Raw genomic sequence first — 13,185 nt, 5'->3', positions numbered from 1 at the left:
GTGGATTGCATATTCCCAGCAAGAGAAATTAATATAATGACTTATACTCCCATAATAGTCTATTTCGCCTCTCATTCTCATAACAAGATGTTTGTCAGTCGTTTCTAAGTCAAAACATTCTGCGTCCTTGAAGTTGGTCTCATAGTTTATTACGCAAATAAGTCTGGTTCGGTCTTGCCAGGGAGAATGAATTTCTATTATTTTCTAAGTCAGTGAAAAAGGTTAACTCTTTCCTCACAATTAGAAATAAAAAACACAAACATATACCCTGGTTAACCACTTTAATCAGCCCAAGAAAGCCCTCCATGTCCGCCGGAATCCAGGATGATCCAGCGTCGCTTCCAGCGCTGCTGCATGGAGGTGACCGGAGCTGCAGAATACACCGCCGCTCCTGTCACCTCCACACAGCAACTGAAGACAGCCGCGCGATCGGCTGAGCTGTCACTGAGGTTACCCGCTGTCACTGGATGCAGCGGTGGATGCAGCGGTGGCCGCGGGTAACCTCAGTGACAGCTCAGCTGATCGCGCTACTCACCTCAGTTGCTGCGTGGAGGTGAGTAGCTGCGTGGAGGTGACCGGAGCGGCGGTGAGTAGCACGATCAGCTGAGCTGTCACTGAGGTTACCTGCGGCCACCGCTGCATCCACCGCTGCATCCAGTGACAGCCGGTAACCTCAGTGACAGCTCGCGCGGCTGTCTTCAGTTGCTGTGTGGAGGTGACAGGAGCGCCTGTGTCTGCTGCAGCTCCGGTCACCTCCATGCAGCAGCGCTGGATGCGACGCTGGACCATCCTGGATTCCGCCGGACATGGAGGGCTTTTTGGGGCTGATTAAAGTGGTTAACCAGGGTATGTGTTTGTGTTTTTTATTTCTAATAAAGGATTTTTCGGGTGTGTGTGTGTTTATTTACTGTAATATACAGATTAATCATGGAAGGTATCTTGTGGAGACGCCTGACATGATTAATCTAGGATTTATTGGCAGCTATGGGCTGCCAATAACTCCTTATTACCCCGATTTGCCAATGCACCAGGGCAAATCGGGAAGAGCCGGGTACAGTCCCAGAACTGTCGCATATAATGTATGCGGCAATTGTGGGCGGCTGTTGGCTGATATTGTCGTGGGGGGCGTGTCTCACTGTAACCAATCATAGGCGCGGGGTAAGCAGGGAATACAAGATTGTTTAATGGGAGGCCGGCTTTTTCAAAACAGTAAAAGCCGCCGGAGCAGTGTGAATGCCGTGCAGCGCCGGGGATCGGGGATCGGTGAGTATATGAGAGAGAGCTGCTCAATTCAGTCACTCAGGGGATTAGCGGTCACCGGTGAGTCCGTCACAGGTGACCGCTAATCAGGGTGCGACACAGACAGAGCCGCAGCATGACAATGAAGTCGGGTGAAGTTCACCCGAGTTCATTCTGACAGTGCGGCTGTGTCTGCTGTCATCTGCCATTCAGCTCTGCTACATGGCTGTCTGTGTCTGCTGTCAGCGGCCGTGTAGCAGAGCTGAATGGCAGATGACATAGTAAAAACGCATCCCTACACATTACACACACTTGGCAAGTCAATAAATAAAAAAAAAAAAAGGTGCCCAATGCATACGTCACAGAACACATGATCTAAAGGATCGCACACAAAATTGATCAATTTAACATAGACTACTAACGCTCGTGTGACAGCAAATGAACGACCTACGTGCAATCTCATTCAATCGCATATGCGACCTGGGCGTGTCACATCGCATACGAGATCGCAGACCTAATTGTAAGGTGTAAAGCTGGCTTTAGGGCTCACAATCTAAATTCCCTATTAGTACCGTATGTCTTTGGAGTGTGGGAGAAAACTGGAGAACCCGGAGGAAACCCACATAAACAAGGAGAGAACATGCAAACTCCTTGCAGATGTCTCAGGTGAGGTTTGAACCCAGGACCCCAGTGCTGCAAGACTTCAACCACTGCAGTGCCTACCAGCTTTTATCAGCGTTTCAATTTGCATAGAATAAATTGTATCAATTCAAATCAAATTTCCTTGATGAACTCTAAACATATCTGGATTTTTTAGGGGATAAGATAAATAAAAATCCAATATTATGGGACACCTGACAGTATCTCCTCTGTGTGTAGATCATTAATGAGCTAGGAATCAGTCAATCTACAGAGAGACAAAATGCTCTATGAGTATAACCTTCTTGAAAATGAGATGGTACAATATGCAGGTGAAGATAATTGCCCCTAGATAGACTGGACACCTTCAGGCCACTCCAAGGACATCACATGACACCATGCAAGTGTAAAGGTACTGTCACATATAACGAGATCGATCCCGTTAGCGATCTCGTTATGTGTGACACTTACCAGCGATCAGGCCCCTGCTGTGAGATCGCTGGTCGTTGCTGAATGGTCCAGGTCATTTTCTTCAAAGGCGATGTCCTGCTGGGTAGGACGCATCGCTGTGTGTGACACTGTGTGACAGGGTCACAGTGACTGCTCAGATCGTTATACAGGTCGCTACTGTGACCTGTATTGTTCCTGAATCGCTGGTAAGATCTGACTGTGTGACATCTCACCTGCGACCTCCCAGCGACTTACCTGCGATCCCTATCAGGTCGCATCGTTTTCGGGATCGCTGGTAAGTTGTTGTGTGTGACTGGGCCTTTATATTTCCATGCCATATCTATAATAATCTCATGTCAACACAGTTCACTGATAAATCTGTGATTGGGGACAAAATTGCTTCTGTGGTTTCTGAATTTTTAGCCTTGAGAAATCCCAGATATGTAGTATTAAGGAGGGTTATAGATATATTATAGTCATGTTTGTTGTGTCTAGGATGGTAAAAGTATGTTCAGAAATATGGGGTCAGGGCGGCACTGTGGCTCAGTGGTTAGCACTGCTGTTTTTCAGTTCAAATCCCACCAAGGACAACATCTGCAAGGACTTTGTATGTTCTCTGTCAAGCTTCCACTAGGGGCTGCAGGGACATAGTGGAGATTGAACTTCTAAGTGCAGTAAGACAAAAAGCCCACCAGAGGTCGCTAGTACAACAGTAAAGGGGGCTTTACATGCTACGATATCGTTAATGTTTTATCGTCGGGGTCACGTCGTTAGTGACGCACATCTGGTGTCATTAACGATATCGCAGCGTGTGATACTTGTGTGCGACCTAAAACGATCACAAAAGTGGCCAAAATCGTTTGCCGTGGAGAGGTCAACCTAAAACAAAAAATCGTTTACCTCTCATTAGCGATGTGGTTCCTCATTCCTGCGGCAGCACACATCGCTGTGTGTGACACCGCAGGAGCGAGGAACATCTCCTTACCTGCCTCCACCGGCAATGCGGAAGGAAGGAGGTGGGCGGGATGTTACGTCCCGCTCATCTCCGGCCCTCCACTTCTATTGGACGCCTGCCGTGTGACGTCGCTGTGACGCCGAATGACCAGCCCCCTTAGAAAGGAGGCGGATTGCCGACCAGAGCGACGTCGCAGGGCAGGTAAGCCGTGTGACAGGGGCGCGCGATTTTGTGCGCGATGGGCAGCGATATGCCCGTGTCGCACACACGATGGGGGCGGGTACGCACGCTAGCGATATCGGTACCGATATTGCTAGCGTGTAAAGCCCCCTTAAGAGTAGTCAGACAAGCCAAAGTCAAACCAGGAAGTCACATCTGAACAGGGGAGTGAGCAAGCCATAAACAAGTGGAAGCACAAGGGTCAGACACCAAGAGGTCACATCAAAAGCCAAAAGGGGAAGCAGAGCCATGGTCAGGAAATGTTACTATGGTTAGAGGCCAGCCCAGCAAGTAAGTACAAAGAAAGAGGAGGGGACCAAGAAACAGAACGGGAGCAGGGTCTGGGAGACATGGAAGACAAGCAGTACAAAGGAGACAGAGGTAAGGGAAAGGTAAGCTGGGAAGGCGACGGATCAGGGCTAACGCTCAAGAACCAGTTGCGCACGCTGCAGAGCAGGAACTCTTACTGGCGATGTTTTGGAGGTCTCGACACCATAATAAAGTGCTGTGAGCGCCAGAACGAGGCACCACAGAACAGACCCCTCCCACCTGATATAACCCCGTCAGAGCCAAGCTAAGGTCATGACATTCTCCCTGTGTTTGTGTGCGTTTCCTCCACACTCCAAAGACATATTGATAGGGAATTTAGATTGTGAGCCCCAATGGGGACAGTGTTGCTGATGTATGTAATGCGCTGCGTAATATATGTATGCAAATAAATATACAATGAAGGCTCTAAATAAATGAAAGGGATTTGCAGCTTCCCCAAATAATTTAAACAGGAGAGATGGTGATATAAATGAAGTAGATTCATTGGCTATAGCCTCCCTTGCATCAGCACTGGATGCTCCAATGGTCTTTGCAGGGACAAGAAAGAATGGCGTCTTGTTCTTCTCTTCCGAGGTCTGACATGTCAAGAAAGATTCTGATTTGACTACAGAAACACAATGTAGATTGGGAACCAATTTTTTTGATGTAGTAGACTTATCTCTTACTTCTTTGGCAGTCTACATAACTACTTTTTTTAACATAGCAAAAGAGTTGGAAGAAATTGAAGGAATTACCGTACTGCACGACCTGGACATTGATGGACCAATGTAGGCATACAAATGTAGGAAAGGTTATTATGACTTAGGCCGCTTCCACATTGCGTTTTTACCTACGTTCACTGGTCCCGTTGGGGCATCCGTCCGAACCCCCCCGCAAAATGTGTTTCGGGCGCATACGCTGGGGCCATTGACTATAATAGAGCATGTGCTCTGTCTTGCACCATTTTTGGGCATATAAGTTTTCTGCAGGCGGACCCCCGAATGTAGTCTATAGAGCTTTTAAGTGCTGCAGTGGAGCTGGCCAAAGCCCTTGATTTGGATGCCTTCAGTTCGTTCCTCCAGTGCTGCAGAAGCAAAGTTGCCTCTGTTTGCAGTATTGGAAAGCATACGTTTCTGGCCAGTGATGAAGCCATGCCATTGGTCCAAACTGTCAATCTTCAGAAACGTAGAAGCAGAGAAGTAGTTTGTAAACCTGTTAATATTGTACAAATTATTGGTCAATGTCAAGGTGGTGTCACATAACACTTTTTTGTGCCGCGATATCTTAGTGCTGTGTTACCTGGGTCAAGATAACCTTTGCTAGATCTGTATGGCATAGACTACAGACAGCAATGATATTTGGAAATTTGTACCAAATGACATAAAATTCCACCAGAGGAGCTGAGTATGTGGTATTTGGTTAATTTGGCAACTACTGTAGACCTCAACAGATGAAGCAGTATACAAGCTACAATAACAAGGTATGATATTGTTTTCATGTTTTTGAGAAGGTTATACAGTAAGCCACCATAGATCTAAGAAAGTTCAATATCTTCTCCAGATCTGTGAATAGAGACAGCCATATTTGAATGATCACCTTCCAATTCCTAGCAGTACTCAATGCCTTGAGACAGATGCATATTCCTGTCGCGGGTGTGCCACATGTGACAAACAGTCATGTGGTGTCTGGCCATAGAAGGTCACAGCATCTGGCTGCGCAGAATGCTCTCTGACTTTCTATTGTTCTTGCTGTCAGTAGGCTTTGTTATAAGTAGCTTTCCTGCTGGATTCATTTCTCTCCCTTTTGGACCCAGCAGTAGATCGCCTACCACCCAGCTATTGATTGTCAGTATTCCCTTGGTGTTAAGTTCCCCTTCCTTCCTTTGGACTGTGCTGATGATATTTTCAGTTTCTTCAAGCTGATGTTGCAAGAAAGTGGTTTGTACTCTGTGGTATCGTTGCTGAAAGCTCTGCTGAACTTCTAATGGAGTCATCTAATGATCAGTAGTTTATGCTTTTCCCCCTGTGTGTCCTCCTTGTGTCTTCTATAGTGTTTAGTGGGGTTGAAGAAGAGCTCATCCCATCCATTCCCTATTTAGGGTCCAGTACTAGGGATACCTAAGGTCAGATATCCGGCTCGGTGCACAGGTGCGGAACCTAGGGTGGTGAGCAACCCCAGGGACCAGCGATAGGCTTGATCACGGGTCACCATCCTCCCTCTGTCCCTAGACTCAGGGCTTCCCTTCTCTTCCCTTTCATCGTGCACTTGGTACTTCCCCTTACTTAGCGTGACAATACCATGGTGAATATGAGTAGAGATTAGTGAACTCGTGGAAGTTTGGTTCAGCCAGACTTTAGATAAAGTTCGGTTTGGGATCCAGACTTGACCTGAACCCCAATGGAAGTCCCTTATTCTGCAGTTCGGGTCTCTGCCCATATGCAGCCAGCCATGAAAAGATCACTTCCGAGGGTGGGTGGGTATAGCTTTTCCATTTTTTTGGTGTACACTACATACGATCACACTGTTACCTCAAGTCCAAGCTGTTTAAACACTGCAAGCGGCTCGCACTGGGCTCAGCACCGAGCATACTCGAGCACACCAATGCTAGCATAAGTGGTTTGCATACTCAGGACCGCCACTAGGAATTTCAGGGCCCCATACTGGCAAAATTGTTGTGTCCCCTTGAGACTCCACCCAGGCTCCACCCCAGCTCCGCCTCCACCCCTCAAACCTTCCACACTCTCACTGCCACTCTTGGAAAAATGTATATATATATATATATATCCGAGTACAGAAAAGAAGGGTCACACTCCTCAAGGATCTGGATGAAGGATGAAGCTTTAATCCAAGCACATATCAGGGTTACAGGTGGTGAGGGAGGGTGAGGACGTGCAGCGCTGCAAGTCCTCACCCTCCCTCACCACCTGTACCCCTGATATGTGCTTGGATTAAAGCTTCATCCTTAATCCAGATCCTTGTGGAGTGCGACCCTTCTTTTCTGTACTTGGATTTTGCATCGTCTTTGCTTTGGAATACGCACCCGGATCTCCCCTGACTTATTGGGAAACTGTGACAGCCAGTCGTCACACACACACACACACACACACACACACACACACACACACACAGCTTTATATATTAGATTAACAAAAATGTATTCTGCATACAAAAACCACAAAACAAATAGATAGAAATGTAATTATTAAAAGGCAAAAACTAAGCTAATAGAAGCATTTCATAACATATATTTCAACACCACAGATTTTCCACACAGATTTAACTAAATTGGCCAAGTAATGTGCTCTGTCTGTCTCTTTCCAGATCTGCCTCTTTCCAGATCTGTCTCTTTCCACGTCTGTCTCTTTCCAGGTCTGCCTCTTTCCTCGTCTGCCTCTTTCCTCGTCTGCCTGTCTCTGTCTCTTTCTTTGTATGTCTCTATCTCTTTTAATTTCCCCATCTGTCTCTTTCCAGGTCTGTCTCTTTCCCAGGTCTGTCTCTGTCTGTCTCTTTCCCCGTCTGTCTCCCCGTCTTTGTTTGTGTCTTTTCCTGTCTGTCTCTTTCCCTGTCTGCCTGTCTTTGTCTGTCTCTATTTCTCTGTCTATTTCCGCTTCTGTCTCTATCAAGGTCTGTGTCTTTCCCCATCTATGTTTGTCTGTCTCTCTGGCTGTCTCCTCCTTCCCTGTCTGTCTCTTTTCTTGTCTGTCTCTATTTCTCTGTCTCTTTCCCCGTCTGTCTCTATCAAGGTCTGCGTCTTTCCCCATCTATCTTTGTCTCTCTGGCTGTCTCCTCCATCCCTATCTGTCTGTCTCTGTCCCTGTCTGCATGTCTGTCTGTCTCTTTCCCCATCTGTCTCTTTCCAGGTCTGTCTCTTTCCAGGTCTGTCTCTGTCTGTCTCTTTCACCGTTTGTCTCTGTCTGTCTCTTTCCTTGTCTGTCTCTATCTCTCTGTCTCTTTCCCTGTCTGTCTCTTTCCCTGTCTGTCTCTGTCTGTCTGTCTCTATCTGTCTCTTTCTGTCGCTCTCTATCAGTGTCCCCACCGACATCTTATTACCTCACATATAGGCTTCTTATACTATGAATATGTTTTGTTCCTATAGCAACCACTCACAGATCCTACTAATAACCTGTAGTTCCAGGCTCCATTTACTTTAATGAAGGCATGTTTTTTGGAGAGTAACTGTAAAGCGCGGGGTTAAATTTTCCTGTCAAAACATAGTCTATGACGTTCCCTGGGTCACATGAGGTGTCTGTGCAAAATTTTGTGATTGTAAATGCGACGGTGCGGATACACTTTTCGTTTCACTTTTTCCCCATTATGTAGATAGGGGCAAAATTGATTGGTAAATTGGAACGCGCGGGCTTAAAATTTCGCCTCACAACATAGCCTATGACGCTCTCGGCGTCCAGACGTGTGAGTGTGCAAAATTTTGTGGCTGTAGCTGCGACGGTGCAGATGCCAATCCCGGACATACACACACACATACACACATACATACACACACACATTCAGCTTTATATATTAGATATATACATACACTATATATTGCAATTATTATTATTATTTATCCCTCTCCTGGATATATATACACACACACATACACCCACCCCTGGGCACGTGCGGGTATATATGCTCCCAGCCTGATTTCTGATCCTTCCTGGGGAATATGTCCTCCTCCCGGTATTTATGTCAACAGATTGGTAAATCATATACATCATGTAGGAGACGCTGAAGGCACGTACATCACAGGAGGGGCTGGGGACATATATATACATCACAAAAGGAGCTTGGGGCATATACACACATCACAGGAGGGGCTGTGGACATATACACACACATCACAGGAGGGCCTGTGGACATATACACACATATCACAGCAGTAGGGACTGGGGGCATATACACACATCACAGCAGGAGGGACTGGGTGCATATACACATCACAGGAGGGGCTGGGGCTCGGACAGTACTGCTGGGCACGGACAGAACTGGCGATGGCACGGACAACACTAGAGGGGCACAAACAGGACTGGGGGACATAAACAGGACTGAGGGAGCAGAGACAGCACTGGGGTGTGTGGCACACAGCACTGGAGGGAGCGTGGCTCACAGCAACAGAAGGTAGGAGGCTCACAGGACTGCGAGCCAGGAGGCTCACAGCAGAGAGGCAGGAGGCTCAAAGCAGAGAGGCAGGAGGCTCACAGCAGAGAGGCAGGAGGCTCACAGGAGAGAGGCAGGAGGCTCAAAGGAGAGAGGCAGGAGGCTCAAAGGAGAGAAGCAGGAGGCTCACAGGAGAGAGGCAGGAGGCTCACAGCAGAGGGAGGCTCACAGGAGAGAGGCAGGAGGCTCACAGCAGAGGGAGGCTCACAGGAGAGAGGCAGGAGCCTCACAACCGAGAGGCAGGAGGCACACAACAGAGGGAGGCTCACAGGAGAGAGGCAGGAGGCTCACAGGAGAGAGGCAGGAGGCTCACAGCAGAGGGAGGCTCACAGCAGAGGGGCAGGAGGCTCACAGCAGAGAGGCAGGAGGCTCACAGCAGAGAGTCAGGAGACTCACAGCAGAGGGAGGCTCACAGCAGAGAGCTAGATGCTCACAGCAGAGAGCTAGATGCTCACAGGAGATAGGCAGGAGGCTCACAGGAGAGAGGCAGGAGGCTCACAGGAGAGAGGCAGGAGGCTCACAGGAGAGGGAGCCTTACAGCAGAGGGAGGATCACAACAGAGAGCTAGAGGCTCACAAGAGCGAGGCAGGAGGCTCACAGCAAAGGGAGGCTCATAGCAGAGAGGCAGGAGGCTCACAGGAGAGAGGCAGGAGGCTCACAGCAGAGAGGCAGGAGGCTCACAGGAGAGAGGCAGGAGGCTCACAGGAGAGAGGCAGGAAGCTCACAGCAGAGGAAGGCTCACAGCAGATGGGCAGGAGGCTCACAGCAGAGAGGCAGGAGGCTCACAGCAGAGAGGCAGGAGGCTCACAGCAGAGAGACAGGAGGCTCACAGCAGAGGGAGGCTCACAAAAGAGAGCTAGATGCTCACAGGAGATAGGCAGGAGGCTCACAGGAGAGAGACAGGAGGCTCACAGCAGAGAGGCAGGAGGCTCACAGGAGAGAGGCAGGAGGCTCACAGGAGAGAGGCAGGAGGCTCACAGCAGAGAGAGGCTCACAGCAGAGGGAGGCTCACAGCAGAGAGGTAGGAGGCTCACAGGAGAGAGGCAGGAGGCTCACAGCAGAGAGGCAGGAGGCTCACAGCAGAGAGGAAGGAGGCTCACAGCAGAGAGGTAGGAAGCTCACAAGAGAGAGGCAGGAGGCTCACAGCAGAGAGACAGGAGGCTCATAGGAGAGAGGCTGGAGGCTCACATGGGAGAGGCAGGAGGCTCACAGGAGAGAGGCAGGAGGCTCACAGCAGAGGGAGGCTCACAGGAGAAAGGCAGGAGGCTCACAGCAGAGGGAGGCTCACAGGAGAGAGGCAGAAGGCTCACAGCAGAGGGAGGCTCACAGGAGAGAGGCAGAAGGCTCACAGTAGAAAGGCAGGAGGCTCACAGCAGAGGGAGGCTCAAAGGAGAGAGGCAGGAGACTCACAGGAGAAAGGCAGGAGGCTCACAGCAGAGGGAGGCTCACAGCAGAGGGGCAGGAGGCTCACAGCAGAGAGGCAGGAGGCTCACAGCAGAAAGGCAGGAGGCTCACAGCAGAGAGGCAGGAGGCTCACAGCAGAGAGGCAGGAGGTTCACAGCAGAGGGAGGCTCACATTAGAGAGCTAGATGCTCACAGGAGAGAGGCAGGAGTCTCACAGAAGAGAGGCAGGAGGCTCACAGGAGAGAGGCAGGGGGCTCACAGCAGAGGGAGGCTCACAGCAGAGGGAGGCTCACAGGAGAGAGGCAGTAGGCTCACAGGAGAGTGGCAGTCTGCGGGCGGCCCTAGGCAGAGCTTAGCGGGCCCCCCTCGGGCTGGGATCAACAGGCGGGCCTCCCCACCACCTCACTCCCCCGATGATCATCTTCAGTTTATAGTGCTTACCTGTCCCCGCCGGATGCCATGTCCTCGCCACCTCCGCGTTGTCCGCAGCACTGTGATGAGGCGCAGAGTGATGACCTCATCACAGTGCTGTGTGATGACGCCCCGCCTCCCTGCTCTACTCGCTTCCGGCCACATGGCTAATTTGCATGCGATGTCCTAGAAGGGCAATTTAGCCATGTGTGCAGTGGCAGAAATGACACGGCCGGGCCCCTCTGCTGTGCCTATGACTGGGGCCCGGTGAAGGGAAGGGGCCCATCCTGCCTGGGGCTTAACAAACCCAAGTAATTACCTCGGGCCTGACCAGGCCCACTCTCTTCAAGGGGCCCGGTACACCAGGCAGAGTAGTAATGCACTGATAGCGGCCCTGTTCATACTAAAGTGTGACGCCCTGGACTAGTCAGGTCGTCACAGGGTACTGCATGTTCTTTATCTTCCAGTGCAAGACGCAACCCCTTCTTGGTCCTGGGTCCCACCTTGCAGTACTGCCTGCATCAGCATGCACAAATCCTAATCACACCTTGCACCACACCCTGGCACACCAGTGGGCTTCTAAGCTGGAATAAGGCCGCCCAACCTAGGGGTCAGGCAGGAAGGTGGTAGGTGACAAGTCAGTGCAGTGGTAGCCCTCGAGGAGTGAGGAGCTCAAGGAAGCTGGGAGTTGGAGCTCCCAGGGGAGAAGTAGATTAGGTTGCAGACGGTGGACTGGCCCCGGAGGAGTCGGAGACCCGGTCACAGGATATTGGGACTGGGTGCCTGGCGCAGTCTAGGAGGACGGTCGCACCACAATAGCCGGGCTGGGGCCGGAGCACGTCGCGGTACTAGACCCTAGGTCAGGGAGAGGTTTCAAGCAACCCGGCAATTAACCTGCGGACGGCAGGGCCTTTACCGAGGGATCGGGGGCACTAGTGCAACGAGGTGGATAGGGCTTTCCAAGCAAAGCAGCCCACTGAAATTCCAAGCATGAGCCCCTAAGAGCAAGCTCCAATACTACCCATAGTAGGGAGCGGGGCCCGGACAGCTGCAAGCTTACGGGCCATTTGAACACTACTAAATTTCTGTGCACGGAGGCAGGATCCGGATCATCAGGCAGTGCTGCAGGGGAACGGGACCCGGACAAGCTCCCCCAAGAGGGCAGCGGCACCTAGAGACTTGGTTTACAACGTTGTCAGAGTCTGCTTTCCTTCTGAGTGAGTACCTAATTAGCCCCTGCTACAAGTAAGCCTGCGCTCCACCTGCAATCCATCCCACCATCCAGAGTCTCGGGGCCTTCCCTACCCGTGGAGAGAAAACGTTACCTAGCTGCCCCCGTTCCATCAACCCCGGTACTCCCATTGGCAGCGGCCACGGGTGGCGTCGCGAACTACATCTCCCCTGTAAATACCCCCCCTTCTACAATGAAAAGTGACCCCGAGCCCCCGGGTCCGGAGACCCTCGAGCCACAAGTAGCGACCCCTGGATCCGAGCGGTTCGACCGCTGCTAGGGGCGGTATAAAAGCACCCGAACTCTGAACCCAGCTCTGGTTGTTTTGGTAAAGTCTGCGTTGGGTATGGAACTTCGGGTTAGCTCATCTCTAAATATGACGTACATCTATAAGATGGAACAAACTATTTAAGAAAATAGTAGACTGATAAATTAAATGATACTGTGTGAGCGATGAACACATATTTACTTCCAAACAGAAGGTAACTCAGGCATCAACCTGTGAACTGCTGCTCATAATATTAGGATAGACTAGAACAAAGCGGTAGAGAAAGAGAGAGTCCTGACATTCGCCCGTCTGTACACAGCAAGACAGACCACTCTTTTCATTAGAATGTTTGAACTGCAGATCAGACGAGAGAGAAGATTAAAACAAATATGAATTTAATCAAGGGATCAGCCTATTTTCCTGATGTGAGGAGAGGAATAAGCACAGGACAGAACCCCGGGACATCTGCCTCAAATCAAAGACCTCTTGCTTGCCACTAACTGCTCTGATGATCCATATAGGAATGAAAAAAAGAAAAAAACAATTATTTATTCTTTTTGATGTTAAGGTTCTAAAGTGACTTTATTTCTTTCTTTACTTTGACGAACCAAGGTCAAAGTTATTGTTTCCTTTACATTTACATTTTAAATCAAAACTTTGTAGCACAGTTTGACCTACTTAGGAGGCGCAATTTTAATATGGATTGTTTTAGTTGGAAGGATATAGGGGAAGCAGCTATGATTTAAAGCATATTAACAGTCAATTTACTTTTACGGCTTGATTTATACACAACATGAAATTTAAGGGGAAACCTGTAGCAAAATATGATATACTACATTTTAGAAAACTCATTCTTAAAAACAAGGTGGCTTCCAAAAGTAACGTGAGTGGAACTACATAATGTTT

This window comes from Anomaloglossus baeobatrachus, chromosome 10 (assembly GCF_048569485.1).
Source record: "Anomaloglossus baeobatrachus isolate aAnoBae1 chromosome 10, aAnoBae1.hap1, whole genome shotgun sequence".
Classification (NCBI taxonomy): Eukaryota; Metazoa; Chordata; class Amphibia; order Anura; family Aromobatidae; genus Anomaloglossus; species Anomaloglossus baeobatrachus.
This window is presented reverse-complemented; position numbering follows the sequence as displayed.